Below are 15,819 nucleotides of genomic sequence, written 5' to 3'. Positions count from 1 at the left end.
ACAGTAGATAAGCCAAAGGTAAGTGCAGAGAACTGAAAGTGCAGAGATCCTGCCCTGAAACATAGATATTTTCTGCATGATTCCCTGATATGAATGTGGATGTAGGCCTCTTTTCGGTCTAAGGTGGCTAGCCAAGCATCCTTGGAGAGCATGGGTAGCAGTTGCTGGAGGGTGAGCATTTTGAATTTTGGTATCACCAGGAAGGTGTTTAGAATGGATAGATCGAGGATGGGGCACCAGGTGCCCTCTTTTCTGGATACCAGAAAAAGTCTAAAGTAGAAACATTGACCTTACTGCAGGAACATGCTCTATTGCCCTCATAGAGAGCAGGGAAAGGACTTGCTTTTGTGCCTCTGTCCACTGGTTTGGAGGTAGATCTGGGAACCCTTTTGGGGTTGGAAGAGTGTGGAAAGAAAATTTATATCCCTGGGTCACTATGTTCAGGACCCAGCAGTTGCTGGTAATGGTGGCCCAGGTGCTTGCATGAAAAGAGAGTTTTCCTCCTAGGGATAAGTGAAGGTGGGCAGAGGGAGGGGGTGGTGGAGGAGAGTCATTGTGAGTTCTTACCATGAGGGGGTGGCTTAGAACTCCCTGTTTTTGCAGTGGAGGAGTTCCACTGTTTTGATATCTGCATTCCCTGTGGCTGCTGTCTGGGGGATCTGATTCCATGGGGTCTGGGCTGAACTGACCTGGTGGTAGTAGAAAAGGACCAGTGCTTGGAGGGGCAATGCCTACTGAACCTGGGTGACTGAGCCTGTAAGAAATCCTTAACTGTCTGCATAGATTTAGCTTTTTCTTCCATCTGTTTTAAGACCTCCTCTGCCTTAGTGCCAAATAAGTTGTCTTTGTGCAAGGGTACATCCAACAATTTTAATATGGTCTGGCAAGGGCTGTTTCTTAACCCATGCATGCCTTCTAAGGACAGAACCGGTGACTGCTGCCCTGCAAGAAGATTCTAGGGCATCAAATCCATAATGCAAGGTGTGCTTAGTTACTTGACTTGCAGAATGCATTAACAATTGTAACTCTTTAGCTTCTGCACAAGCAGGAAGGGAAGACACATTTTGTTTGAGGAGTTCCATGGTATGCTGCTGAAATTTTAGCATATGGAACTGGCAATTTTGTGCTCTGATAGCAAGAGTAGCAGAGGTGTATACTTTTTTACCCCATCTGTTTAGTACTCAGGAATCCCTATATGAGGGGGCTGGGATTCTTAGCAGAGGTTGCTTTAATACCTTTAGACCCTTGAGAAATTACCTCAGGGTCACCAGAAGGATTTTTGAAAAGAAATTTGTGTGAGTCAGGGACTCTGCAATACCTGTCAGGTTTTCTGGGTGCAGGAGGTAGGGTCTCAGGAGTCAAACTGGATTCCAGGAAAACATCGTCCACAACATCCAGGACTGGGGGAATGGCCAGGGGTCTGTGCTGTGGAAGATCTAAGAATTCCTTGAATCTCTTTTTAGACTGAGAGTAGTCCTGCCATTTCCATTGGAAATGCTCCCTTAAGGTATGGAGGATTTCCCCAAAGGAAAAGTCCTCAGGTGGAGAGGCTGAGGGAATGGAATCCTCTGCATCAAAATCTTCATAAGCAGAAAGGGGTTGCATGTCTTCATATTCAGATGCATCAGAGTTATCAGACTCTTGTTCAGACAAAACTACTGGGGACAGATCTCATTTTCATTGGAAGGGGTAGCTTGGCTTCACATGATAAGGTATTCCACCATTTTAAGCATTTGAGATTGAGGCAAGGAAGCAGGTGCCTGAGACTGGGTCATCAGTTTTTTGGATGTGGTTCATATCCTGGGCCTTAGAAAGTCAGTCGTTTTTGAAAGAATGGCAGATGCGAAAGAAGTCATCGGTTTGTGTTGAGAATCAGTAGTTTTGTGGCATACCAGACTCCAAGGGATGCGAAAGCACCTCACTGAGGACTGGGGCACTGACAACTAGCTTAATGGAAATATCGTTGGTAGGCTTGGACCTGTGCGGTCTGTCTCTGTCTTTATCCTTACTTTTTTCAGAAGATCTGCTGTTGGATGGCTTACCGAAGCCATATCTGAATTCAAGGACTGTAAGCAAAAATATCTAGCTACAATAAGGGCCCGATGACATATAGTTCTGGCATTGAACAAAGCACAAATACGACAGCGGGGGACGTCATGGTCTAGACCTAAGCAAGTGACTCAGTAAGAATGAAATCCTCGGTGTGGCATTTGCTTTCCACAGCCAAGACAATTGTTAACTTTTTTCTGACATCAGTCAGTGCAAGAAAAAAAGGATCCCCAATGGGGTACTTAGCTTTAGAAGACTTCAGCTTCAATTCGAAAGACGAAACTCAGGTAGCGGATGACCGGCACTCGCGCGAACTGCTTCTGCTTTGGGCTACATGGTAAGAAAGACTGATGGGAAGGCGTCGACTGTCTTACTTTATACTACTGATGACCTGACATCAGTCCTGAAGCGACAGCAACCCTCGCCAAAATACTAAGCCTCTGGTATTCGGGCCAGCCGAGGACTACCCTGGCAGGGTTAACCCAAATGTGATGACTGCAACAGTGGAACACGAAGAACATCTGCCTGTTGATAAATGGAGGAAATGCTAGAAGGGATTTCACAGGCGGTAGTTTTGGAGAGTGGTAGTGAAGTTAGAGCCAAATTTATCAGCCAGTAGATTCACTATGTCACCCTGGTTAGGGAAGGTCATGCCATTTATGACCAGTTCTGCACTTTTACTGAGTGTTACCTTTAAGCTTCCTGACATAGCTGAAGAAAGTCTTGTGATTACCCTTAACCTGGAAGGCTATCCTGACCTCATAATTGGCCTTGTTGAACTTTATTAGACCAATTACTTATTGTTTAGTTAAATGATAGATCTCTTGTCTCTATGAGAGCTGCTTTTTTAAATGATTTTATCCATGACTTTTTTTTGTAATATACTCTGTTAAGGTAAGGATTCCACCAGTGGGGATTGTTTTTAGTGTTAGACTTGGGCTTGCTTCTGGTAAGTACACAACCTCAATGCAGTCATTCACAAGTTTGTACAGTATTTCTGTGAATAATTCTGCATAGCTGTGTTCTTGGAGTTGCATTGCCTGTGTTAGACCCAGACAGGTCAGTAAGCACACTGACCACACTCCCCACTGAGCCCTTCCTAAGATGGTGAAGGCAGAGTAGGCACTTGTTTGATTCTGTAAGTTACCCAAGGGCCTTCTCCAATCTGGTGGCCAATCAACTCTCCAACCACCTCCACTAACTAATTAGAGAGACGCATGCTAAAAATCTTCCACCTAGATTTTATAACTTGAGTAAATTAGAAACTGAAGCACTGTCAGAATTAAAGGATTCTCACAGCATTGAAATTAGGCCCGCTGATAAGGGGGGGCAGTGTAGTAGTAATGGATAAGGTTTTTTACTATAAGAAAATGATGGAACTTTTGAATGATACAGATACTTATGTTGAACTAAATGAGAGACAAGTACAAGGTATAGTTGACAGGATATCTGTATAGATATATAATTTAATAAAGGGCAATTGGTGTGAAACTGCAAGTGAACTGTTTCCTACCTTGACTACTACATCTCAGTTACAACTTTTAGCTTTATAAAGGGCACTACTGTGAAGCTGCAAGTGATTTATTTCCTGGCGTGGATTATTCCATTTTTATCTTCAGCTGTGGTCTAACCATTGGTCTTTTCATTTTTTTTTTCACCTCCACTAACTGTTGTATGCAATAAACTGTAATAAACAGTGTCACATGAGGAAATAATGTCACTCCATTTCAGAAAGTGTTTGCAGGAGGCCACAGGGGTGGAAACCTGCTTCCCACTCTATCACAACTGATGAATAGGCTGGCCTGGAGTCAGGTGGAGTAGCTGCATGAACAGGATGGAAATGGCCAAATTTCAATAAGTAGCAGAAATACCATTTCAGGTCTCCCCTGAAGAGTCCACTAGCCTAGTGGGACTAACCCAGCCAACAAAGGACAAATTAGCAAATTAAAAATAAAAATATGTATCTATCTATAAAAGATAGCAACAATGAGGGGGAGGTGAGAGAAAACAAACAAATATTACTATTATATGTTTGACATGGCTTATTCTGATACCAGTGTTAACTTCTTAGATATAAATATTACTTATGTACATCCATTTATAGGAAAATTGTACAAACAACATGATATGTTCATATTACCAGTATGCCCCCGAGACATATATATATATATATATATATATATATATATATATATAAAAGTGTGGTTAAGAACCAGTTCTTAAGAGCAAGTAGACTCAATACTGATGATGGATTTCTAAGTGAGTTTAATAGTATGGCAGCAGGTTATAATCATGAGTTAATAGAAACCAGTACATACGCACCTGCCTTAGAGTGAGGAGGTTTGGGTAAGCCCTACCTTTTTGTTAATGACATAAATCCTAGAAGATATAGAACTGAAAAGAATCAGTCTATGGGATATATTTCTAAGTATAATCGATGAACCTCACAAATTAGACAGATAATAGAAAGAAATTGGACTATCCTCATTTCTTATAATGAAGTTAAGAAATTGGTCAGGGATAAATCAAGTTTCATATATAAGAAAGTGAAAAACTTGAAGCAAGATGTATGTTATTAGGACTTATGTGCTGCTAAGAAGGATATTAGATTCACATTTAGTAAAACGATTACCATCCTTTGCTATTATTGTGTCTTTTGTAGATATATTAATTTAGATAGCTGTTTTTTACATCCTATTACAAATCAAAAATGTATATTTACAGTCTGTGCTATGTGTAATGCTGAAAATATTATTTACCTTGCTAACTGTATAAAATGTAAATGTTTTTACATAGAAAAAAATAGGCATCTTTTCAAGGTGCTAGAGCTGTTTTACTAAATTTAAATAGAGTTTTCAGTCACTGGACTTTGGTCATTTTTATTATAGAATAGCATCTCATTTGTCTGAGATTCGTAGAAGAGTTGATACAAATGCACTTTATAAACATATAACACAGTCCAATAATAAACATTCATTTAGGTTTAGAGCGTTACTGTAGCTGCATGTATATCCACATCATTAACTTTCACGCTTTACATACTATCTCTATCTCTTAATCCTATACTACCATGCTATATCAACCCCCAACCTATTTGTCTCCTTTCCAGTATTTAACCTCAAGTGATGTTATACAGCCTATTACAAGGTTTAAGTGTAGTAGTACTCGGAAGCACTCTGCAGCCTATTACAAGGTTTAAGTGTAGTAGTACTCTGAAGCACTCTCCAGCCTATTACAAGGTTTGACTGTAGTAGTACTCAGAAGCACTCTCCAGCCTATTACAAGGTTTAACTGTAGTAGTACTTGGAAGCCCTCTCCAGCCTATTACAAGGTTTAAGTGTAGTATTACTCGGAAGCACTCTGCAGCCTATTACAAGGTTTAAGTGTAGTAGTACTCTGAAGCACTCTCCAGCCTATTACAAGGTTTAAGTGTAGTAGTACTCGGAAGCACTCTCCAGCCTATTACAAGGTTTAACTGTAGTAGTACTCGTAAGCACTCTCCAGCCTATTACAATGTTTAACTGTAGTAGTACTTGGAAGCACTTTCCAGCCTATTACAAGGTTTAAGTGTAGCAGTACTCGGAAGCACTCTCCAGCCTATTACAAGGTTTAACTATAGTAGTACTCAGAAGCACTCTCCAGCCCTATTACAAGGTTTAAGTGTAGTAGTACTCTGAAGCACTTTCCAGCCTATTACAAGGTTTAAGTGTAGCAGTACTCTGAAGCACTCTCCAGCCTATTACAAGGTTTAACTATAGTAGTACACAGAAGCACTCTACAGCCTATTACAAGGTTTAACTGTAGTAGTACTCTGAAGCACTCTCCAGCCTATTACAAGGTTTAAGTGTAGTAGTACTCGGAAGCACTCTCCAGCCTATTACAAGGTTTAACTGTAGTAGTACTCGGAAGCACTCTCCAGCCTATTACAAGGTTTAACTGTAGTAGTACTCAAAAGCACTTTCCAGCCTATTACAAGGTTTAAGTGTAGTAGTACTCTGAAGAACTCTCCAGCCTATTACAAGGTTTCAGTGTAGCAGTACTCGGAAGCACTCTCCAACCTATTACAAGGTTTAACTGTAGTAGTACTCAAAAGCACTCTCCAGCCTATTACACAGTTTAACTGTAGTAGTACTCAGAAGCACTCTCCAGCCTATTACAAGGTTTAACTGTAGTAGTACTCGGAAGCACTCTCCAGCCCATTACAAGGTTTAACTGTAGTAGTACTCTGAAGCACTCTCCAGCCTATTACAAGGTTTAACTGTAGTAGTACTCGGAAGCACTCTCCAGCCTATTCCAAGGTTTAACTGTAGTAGTACTCGGAAGCACTTTCCAGCCTATTACAAGGTTTAACTGTAGTAGTACTCGGAAGCACTCTCCAGCCTATTCCAAGGTTTAACTGTAGTAGTACCCGGAAACACTTTCCAGCCTATTACAAGGTTTAAGTGTAGTAGTACTCGGAAGCTCTCTCCAGCCTATTACAAGGTTTAAGTGTAGTAGTACTCGGAAGCACTCTCCAGCCTATTACAAGGTTTAAGTGTAGTAGTACTCGGAAGCACTCTCCAACCTATTACAAGGTTTAACTGTCGTAGTACTCAGAAGCACTCTCTGGCCTATTACAAGGTTTAACTGTAGTAGTACTTGGAAGCATTCTCCAGCCTATTACAAGGTTTAAGTGTAGTAGTACTCGGAAGCACTCTGTTACTCTATTGATAATCACTCTGCTTGTTCCTCCCATTATGTATTATTTCATGTTCAGCGTTCATCTGTAAGATATGCTACTTCATATTATAACTTTATATCTGAACCATTTATGTCTATAATATGTAATGCATAATCACCTCATCCTTGCTTGTAAGTGTATATAATGTATTATTTCTTGCGTTAAAATTGTTTTTGTGATGGAGTTTTTCTCCACGGTCCTCCAGTGAAAATGGGCCAATGGCCCAGTCAGAATTTCACAGTAAACACATGTAAATAAATAATAAATAAAATAAAAGAGGGAGAGACCTTGCAATAGGACTGAAGTTGCAGAATATAAGTGGATAAATTTATCTAGGTCTGATATCCTGCCAGGGCTTAATATTAAGAACAGTATTAAACCAATTATGAAAAATAAACATAATTCTATTAAATAGAGAGATCCAGGCTGTTATAATAAACACTGTAATTGTTATACTTTTATAATATTTTTATGATTTTTTTTTTGCTTTTTTGTTTGTCACCATTTTATGTAGTGCTGTCATTTTGTAAAGTATAAATTTTTAGAAGGGGGTATGCATTGTAGGATGTTGTATGGGTTGAATGCATTTATATACAGATATTTAGCACTTTAAATTCTAAAATGGAATTAATTTTTATAACGTGATGAAGCAGTTGTTTTTAATAGCCTGACCGATTGTATAAATATAGATGTACTTCAATACATTAAATTACTGATTTATACATTGAGAAAGAGTCTGTGGGGCCTGAAGGCTCTATTTTCTATACTGTTTTACATTAAAGTATGTTTTTTAAGTTGAGATGATTGGACATCTTTATACCAGCTTGCTGCTTTACCATTGTGTCTCCATTCAGTTGACCTGTGTGCTTTTTTTTTTGCTAGCTGATACTATGATACATCACAAATTACAACCTACCTGCATTATACCCTGATCCTATAGTATGATATGCAGCCATATGTACATTGTCATAAACCTCACTACCTGGACTGTGTGTGCAGGTGTGCTAGAAGAGGTGTGAGAAATGTAATCTTTTGATAAAAAACAGAAAAACAATTGCAATAAAAAGTTAACATAAAGGATTGCTCATCTATTAAAAACATATGTGAATACCTTTAACATTCTCCAAACAAACATGATCCTTCAAAAAAAAATATCTCCCCTGTCATGCATTGTGCTTAGTTGCTGCATATAACTGCATTTTGCAACATACTGATCAAGTTATCAGTACAGCCAGGCAGATCGGCCCATGATGGTGTATAAATGCCAGTGTATAGTATGCCTGTACCTCTGTCCTAGTTTTAGGTAAGCGATGAGCTGTGCCCACAACAAAGCTGTCTTAACTTGTTACCCCCTTAAGCTGTTATAACTGTTATGACAATTTACTTTAGATTTATATGCACTGCATTTATTTTACTAACATGTGCAATTAATTCCTCTTGCCATATGTGACAAGTAATAATAAAGGAGGATATCCTCCAAAATAGTCTCCTGAAGATATGAGACAATAAAAAAAAACATACAGAAAAATTATAATTTATATAGACAATATTACCATATAGAATTACAGGACAATTTAAATGACAGTCATGTTTTACAACTATTTACAATACATCACAGGGATTTTGCTCTGGGCTCTTATTCACAAAGACTAAGAAGGTCAATATGGAGACTCCACAGGTCACTCTAATGATGTCAGCACTGTTCATTCAGAGTGAAGTATGCCATAGGCATCCAACATCCCTTTTACAAGATGTCAACTTTATACTGGTAACTCTCACAAGAGTCTTCTATAAGGCAATCCTGATGATTTCTATGCAACAAGAACAGAAATATCCAACGTTCTTTGACTTACCACTTTGAATTCCAGTATGCATTACAGGGAACTGTGTTTACCTCTCACAACCATGCATGTTCAGCTTGCCTACATATGATGTGCAACATCAGACAACTAGTTAGTGTCGTCATGCACTGTGCCACAATTTTTAATGTACAAAAGGACAGAATAGCATTGTGGTGTTAGAGTGTGAACACCGGTGTGGAAATTGTCTCTTTGCTGTGTTTGTGTGGTGACATACTATGCTTCCAGATTTGTTCATTAGCTCATCTGTAGCATACAAAAGTCTAATACATTTATCCATGTGTAGTTACTTACCTGCCCATCTATGTTTAATGTGCTTTGCAGGTGCTCTTGCAAGTGTATGTAGGTGCCTAAGCCTTCATCGGTCATTGTTGCAATGTGAAAAACATGCAGTTCAGGCATATTCATTAGCAGGTACCTCATTAGCATGACTGCCATCCTAGAAGCTTTGAAATTGTGTAATATAAGATCCTGCATCCACCATGGGCCTCATCATGTTATGGAAGATTACTAAGGAGCAACTACCCAAGTCTGAAAAGTTTTTGTTTTGGAAAAGTAAGTATATTAGCAAGTTGTGATGTCATATGCCAGTACTGTATGCCTCTACCTCTTCACTTTTACAGCCTTTTCCTTATGTTGTCATTTAAAGAAACATCAGTGATGATGGGGGCAGGGGGATGGGATGTATTAGGCTTATTACTTTGGCTGTTTGTGTAGACCGCCATGGCTGGATACATAGGATGCTTGTATGGAGTAGCATACTAACCATCAAAGCATTCTTTATTGCTATTTATGTATGTATAATCAATTAATGCTAACCCTTAGGACAAGCACAGAGGTGTTCATTGTTTACTGGTATGACACTGTCTGAGGGCACATGCAATTATTTAATTGCTGTGGCATTTGCTATATTATACATTGTCTAATGCTCATTGTTGTGGATGGGGGATTAGCTTATGCAGATATCACTAGATGATATACCTTGTGGATGTTACCAGAGAGTAAACCAACATTCTTTTGGACATGGGGATGATTATTTAGTAATATATTTTTTGCTTGCCTCTGGGGGGAAGGTGAGGGATCAGATAGGCCCGTTAGAAAAATTATAAAGAGTGTACAGGCCACACATGTAGGTCTCACATAATTATGACTGTTTACTTCCACAGCACATTTTCTACAGCAGAAACCAACATATTAGTGCTATTTAGCAAATAATCTCTGGAATTACTAATGTATTTCTGGCCTTGATAGCATACACTTTAATTACATCTTTGTATAGTACCTTATTGTGTATTTGTGTGTGTGGGTGTGGGGAGTGTATATGTTTTGTATGTGTATAAAAACAATACATGTTCATACATATAACTGTTCATTGGTTCATAGGTGTGTACTGCGCCAACGGCCCTGGAACTTTTACAAGCCCAGGCCATAGAACTGCCCTGGCATCATGCTGCTGTTAGTTCCCAGTGCCTCTATCAAGTAGAGCCCACTGGAGTGATCCCTGGGGTGAACATTCTATTTCCTATCCACTCATCAAGATTTCTCTTGAAAAGGGCCAGTGATGATTTTGGTAATGTGTTTAAGGTCCCTGGAGCATGTGGTGTGGAGGGATTGGGATTTCTTTAGGTGTAACATTCTAACAGGGCTGGGTTAGGCATGGCTTTGTATGTCAAGCAGAGATCACCTCTTAAAAGACGATATGAGATAGAAAAAAGCTGGAGTTTTTTGAGTCTGTCCATGTAGGGCATGTCTTTAAGGCCTAGGAGCCTCTTCATGAGGTACGTTTGTGGCCTTTCCAGCTGTTTCAGGTGTTTAGTGAGGTACATGCCAAATGGGGCATTATATTCGATGACTGGCCTAATGAGGGAAGAGTAAAGAGAGATGATGACCTCTTTCTTCCTGGATGCAAAACCCTTGGTAATGAGATGTGCCACATAGAAGGACTTTCTGACCATAGTAGCAATATGGTGGTTGAAGAAAAGATTGCTGTCAACCTGTGTCCCCAGATCTCTTATAATGCCTTCAGTGTTCAGTGTTCACCATCCATGTGGTAATTAATGGGAACTGAGTTTTTCCCAAAGGGAATGACAATGCATTTTTTGGCATTAAGCTTAAGGCCATGGTTTCACCACCAGTCGTTGGTCTGAGCATGGCCTTTCTGTAGGCTGTCTGCATCACTTAGGGAATTAATGGCTCCCAGCTTGCAATTGTCAATGAACATGGTCAGCCAGAGTCCCTTCATGTTGGCTTGGATTTCTGTGAAGTAGATACCAACCAGGAGAGGACCCAGGACCAATCCCTGTGGGACTCCACTTCTGAATGGTTGGCAGTCTGACTTGGAGTCTGCTACTTTCACACTGTGGGTTCTATCTGTGAGCCAATTTGCAACCCACCTAGTGATATAGGGATTGATGCCTAGTCTGGTGAGTCTATCAATAATTCCTGAGTGGTGAATGGTATCAAAGACCTTGGCCAGACTGAGGTAAGCTGTATGAACTGCCCTCATCCACAGCTCTGGTGACTGACTCAAAGACGTCAACCACATTGAGCAGGCATGATCCACCCATCACAAAACCAAATTGCGTGGGATCCAGAGTTTTGAGATTCCCTATATCCTTGTTAATTAGGTACATGATGATGCACTCCATAGCCTTACATATCAGACTCATCAGGCTAATGGGGCGATAATTCCCAGGGTCTGCAGTCACTTTCCCTTTATGGAGAGGGATGACTGAAGCAGTGTGCCATTCTGTAGGGACAAAGCCTGAGGTGAGGCTGTGACTGAACAGGGCACACAGGTGTGGTGCCATTTCACTTTGTAGTTCATGTAGAACACAGCCAGGGATATTGTTGGGTCCCATGGAAGCTGTATTCTTGGACTTGGACAATGCAGCTTTAACCTGTGCTGCAGTAATGCTGGGTGCCTGGCATTCTTCTGGTATTATGATTGGTCCTTTGAGGGGGAGGGGTAAAGTTGGCACTGAATCTGTCGGCCAGTATGTTGGCAATATATGTTGACTCAGTGTAGGAGGTACCATTGTGCAGTAACTCAGAGCAAATCTGGGTATTGCTGTGCAGATTCGTGAAATAACTGTAGAAGGCTTTGTGTTTGTTTTTAGTGTCTGCCGCAACTTACTCTAGTAACAGGATATGTTGACTGTGTATATAAATTCCATTTTTTTTGGGGGGGGCGTGGCACTGGTTGGGGTCTACTAACACCTAAAAAGAACAGCTGACCATGCATTCCCTGTAACTGTGTGAGTCCCCATGCCCTTATATCTAGGCCACGTAGTTCTTGTTACATCAGCATTGTATACTTATTCTTTGTGTAAGAATAAGTCAGGTAGGGATAGGACAGTTCTAAAATAATGACTTTTGTTTTCATTTCATAGCATTATGCCACAACATGGTAAATAGCAGAGAAACTAATTCTCCCATGAAGACAATGGTATATACCTACAATCCCTCTGTCTTAGATAATTAATCAAGACAAATAAGCCTTGCCCTTTCATGCCTGTGCCTGGCAAGACATAGTTAGTCACATCAGTGCTGTCACTGGCCAGAACAAGACATGCAATTAGTTGACATGCTAGGTCTCTAATATGACTAGTCCTACAAAAGTTCAAACTACCCACATGACACAGGAGCAGAAGGCAACAGGAGGTAGTCTGTTGATAAAACCACCATTGACAAAGACAGAGGAGATCCTGACATCTCTGTATGTGAAGTGCAGACACTTTCATGGTTCACATTGAATCCTGGATCTTGGAATACAGTTTAAATGTCTACCCAGAATATCTCTTAATGTTGCCCCAGGTGGGTTTCTCTTAGCATGGAAGTATCTGCCATTGTAGGTAAACATCTGGTTTAGTACAGTATACAACCATAACAACTTCCTTTTACCGGTAGTTTGGGGCTCCAGGTGCAACGGTCACTGTCACAAAGAATATTAGCTATTAATTTCCTATAACAGCATATATAAATAATATTATTTAATTCACTGGGCTTTATATATGGGTGAAGGGTCTTATATAATTTAGTTTGTTTGATTTGTTTTGGTGTTTTCACAGATGAGGTGCTATCAGAGTTGTCCACCATGGATATACAGCTACCTGATGTCAGGTAGCTGTCCATCCCTGATGGCAGACAAATTTCAACATGGTCAGGGGTCAAGATGTTAGTTCTGAATATGTGCACTGAGATGTACTACACACAGTTCCATGACCATAACTTCTAAACCTGTGTCTCCCATTCCGTATGTCCAGTACAATACCCAAGGGCAGGAAGATGCACACAAGTCTACTGGTGGTGGTGGGGATTTCTTTACCTGCAGCTCACTCACCATTGGCTGCTGAAAGCTCCACTGAGCAATAGAAAGAATGTCATGAAGGGTATGATATGTAAAGAGTGAATGGATGGCACAGTATCATTGAGGGCAAAGACTTGTAATACCGTGCCTACTGGCAGCTAGTACAGCCTATTGTTTATACAGATCTGCTAGCATAACGTCTACACCATGCATGTTTTCTTGATCTGAATCATGCAACTCCATGTTTCAGCTGTGGTCAACAACTCTGGAATCAGTATCTCGTAACTTAAAATATATATGTTTTTGAATCATTCCACTGTATTGTTTTCTCCTCACTTGGATCGTTTACTGCACTGGATTTTGCACTTAAATTCAGTTTGTCTCCTAATCAGCCCTACCCTGAGAGTGACCCCTCATCATGAAAAATCCTTGCTATGATGCAAAATCTGTCTTTGAATCCCAGGGTTTGTTTCATTTGATAAAAGATGTGCCTTAGTTTCATCTGTGTGTAATAAACTACATTATTTTTATAAAGACTAGAAGTGTCTCATGCTTTAACATTACACTCTACATGTACACGCACACACACACACACACACACACACACACACACACACACACACACACACACACACACACACACACACACACACGCACACACACACACACACACACACACACACACACACACACACACACACACACACGCACACACACGCATTCATATTTTCATATTTTTGCTGTCTTTTTCTTGTATCATTTATATTTACAGATATGTAACTAGTGAATCTTGATTACCATGTTTATGCTATTTTTCTATGAAGAGGGACTATGGCACTATACTCACTTTCAAAATTCAGTTAAAGATGTTACCTTGCAAATCTATTTTTCTTAAATTTATTTAGTGACAGCTATAATTCAGATTGCATAATGAAATATTTCAGTCATATGATTATTCTGCGCTGATCGTCAATTCCGCCTATCCTTAGGAATGCCTATCTATTCCTTACTTACTAAGGGGAGAGTGGAACATGGGCAGATGATATGGGAGAAAGCCTGTTCTTAATAAGACTTTTTCTTTAAAAATAATTTTAAAAGCAAGTTCTGCTAAACAAAATGTGCAATGTGGTGATTATTGACTTCATTATAGAAGGAAGAATATACAAAAAGCTGCCTTGAGTTGAAATATTTTCTAGTGATCTATTTATTGTAAAAGAACTAATCTAGGTGTGTGTATGAATAAAGCTTTGGTTGGTGTTATTTATTTTGCTACTGAGAGTTTATAATGTTAAGCAGTTTTAATTATCTGAGTAATTTTGAATTCCCATTCCAAATATTTTAATAACGACTTTTACTTTTGTACTTGTATATTCTCTATTGAGGAATTAATAGTCATTGCGTGAATATTAAATTTCTTTTCATTCTGACATACTCGGGCTATTAATAAATGAGCAGACATACTACCTGCAGGCTGTGGTCTAAAGGAAGGCACCGATGATTTAAAAGTACATCTCAGGGTCATAATATATTCTAATCTATTTGAGGTTTTAAAGAGTTGTCTTTTTCTTACTAATGGAAATATTTGCTGTTATGAACAGGAGTCGAACAGAATGCACATTAACAGTTCACAAAGTTTATGTTTGGTTTCTCATTACAAATATTAGTTGCAAGAGAACAGTGTTTTCTTTTAAAGTTGTTTCTGGTGTTTCAGAAACTGTACTGGTTTTCACCTATCTGTATTTCCTGGAAGCTTCTGCATAAAATGATGTCAGCTAATGTTTATAGTTTCAGATAATGCATATGAGCTTTTGCAAAACATCTTGGTCAATATGAGTACATACATTTGTTCCTAACCTTAAATAATTTAAATTATATTTGGATGCAACAGTTTCACCATGATGAGTTTACCTTTTAATACCTTTATGAGGGGTCAGCAGTTTTTCTTGTTAGCCTTAGTTAAATCTAAGAAATCATTTCACTCTTACTGTAGCCTTTGCAGTTTTAGCTAGTAGTGGTGGATCTAACACATTTTTTATACAAGGCTTGTCTAAGTATGACAAGAATTTTACTTCAAATGATCTTGGCAGTAAAAAGGAAGTTTTGCATTAAGAAATAAAGTTCTATGTCTTTTTCCTATATCCCATGAAACTTGTTGAACCATATTTGAAGATTTAGACATCCATGCTGTTAATAAAGTGATTATCTATCCTGCTATCTGCACTATAAGGTGCATAAGTATGCATGAGCTTCAGCTAAAAGCTGCAATTTCTTAATATTTTAACTTTTCCAAAAATGACCTCCTAAAACAGAAATTAATTTTGTAATTCATATACTGACAGCTTCAGATGAATAAGTAAAAACTGTAATGGTGTTGTTGCCAATACAGCTGCTGGATCTGTTCTTGTAGTTAACTGTGGATTAAAACTCTTCTTGTCCAAGTTTGATTCCCTCAACGTCCATTTGCCCACTGTGTGATTCTTAACAAATAAATTTAACCAGTCTTTGCTTTCTGTTTGTCCCAGAAATGGACACTTGCATCCAGCAGGTTTACCAGGATGACAAATAAAGTGAACACCATTCATTTTAACTTCTTTAAAAATCAAAAAAATCTGTCATCTTATTTTTCATGTGAAAATTGCTGGTAATTATTATAAAAATAAGCTATACTCCTTTGTTAGTTATTAAAACACAAGTTCAATTTTTGAAATCACCAGTCCAAAATTTGTCCCATAGAATATATTTCTGTGACACCAAGCAGATTCAGGAGTTACTGAACAGTCAGCCATCTTGAATGGAATGTAAAATATAATCACTTTTGAATGACTTGTATTGCTTTCAAGCCTTCTCTTAATGGACTTGAGCCCATTTATTTTCCTTGTAAT

The sequence above is a fragment of the Protopterus annectens genome, chromosome 3.part1 (genome assembly GCF_019279795.1).
Source record: "Protopterus annectens isolate FY-2018-M chromosome 3.part1, PAN1.0, whole genome shotgun sequence".
Classification (NCBI taxonomy): domain Eukaryota; kingdom Metazoa; phylum Chordata; order Ceratodontiformes; family Protopteridae; genus Protopterus; species Protopterus annectens.
The sequence above is the reverse complement of the archived record's forward strand: the minus strand, read 5'-3'. Positions refer to the sequence as shown.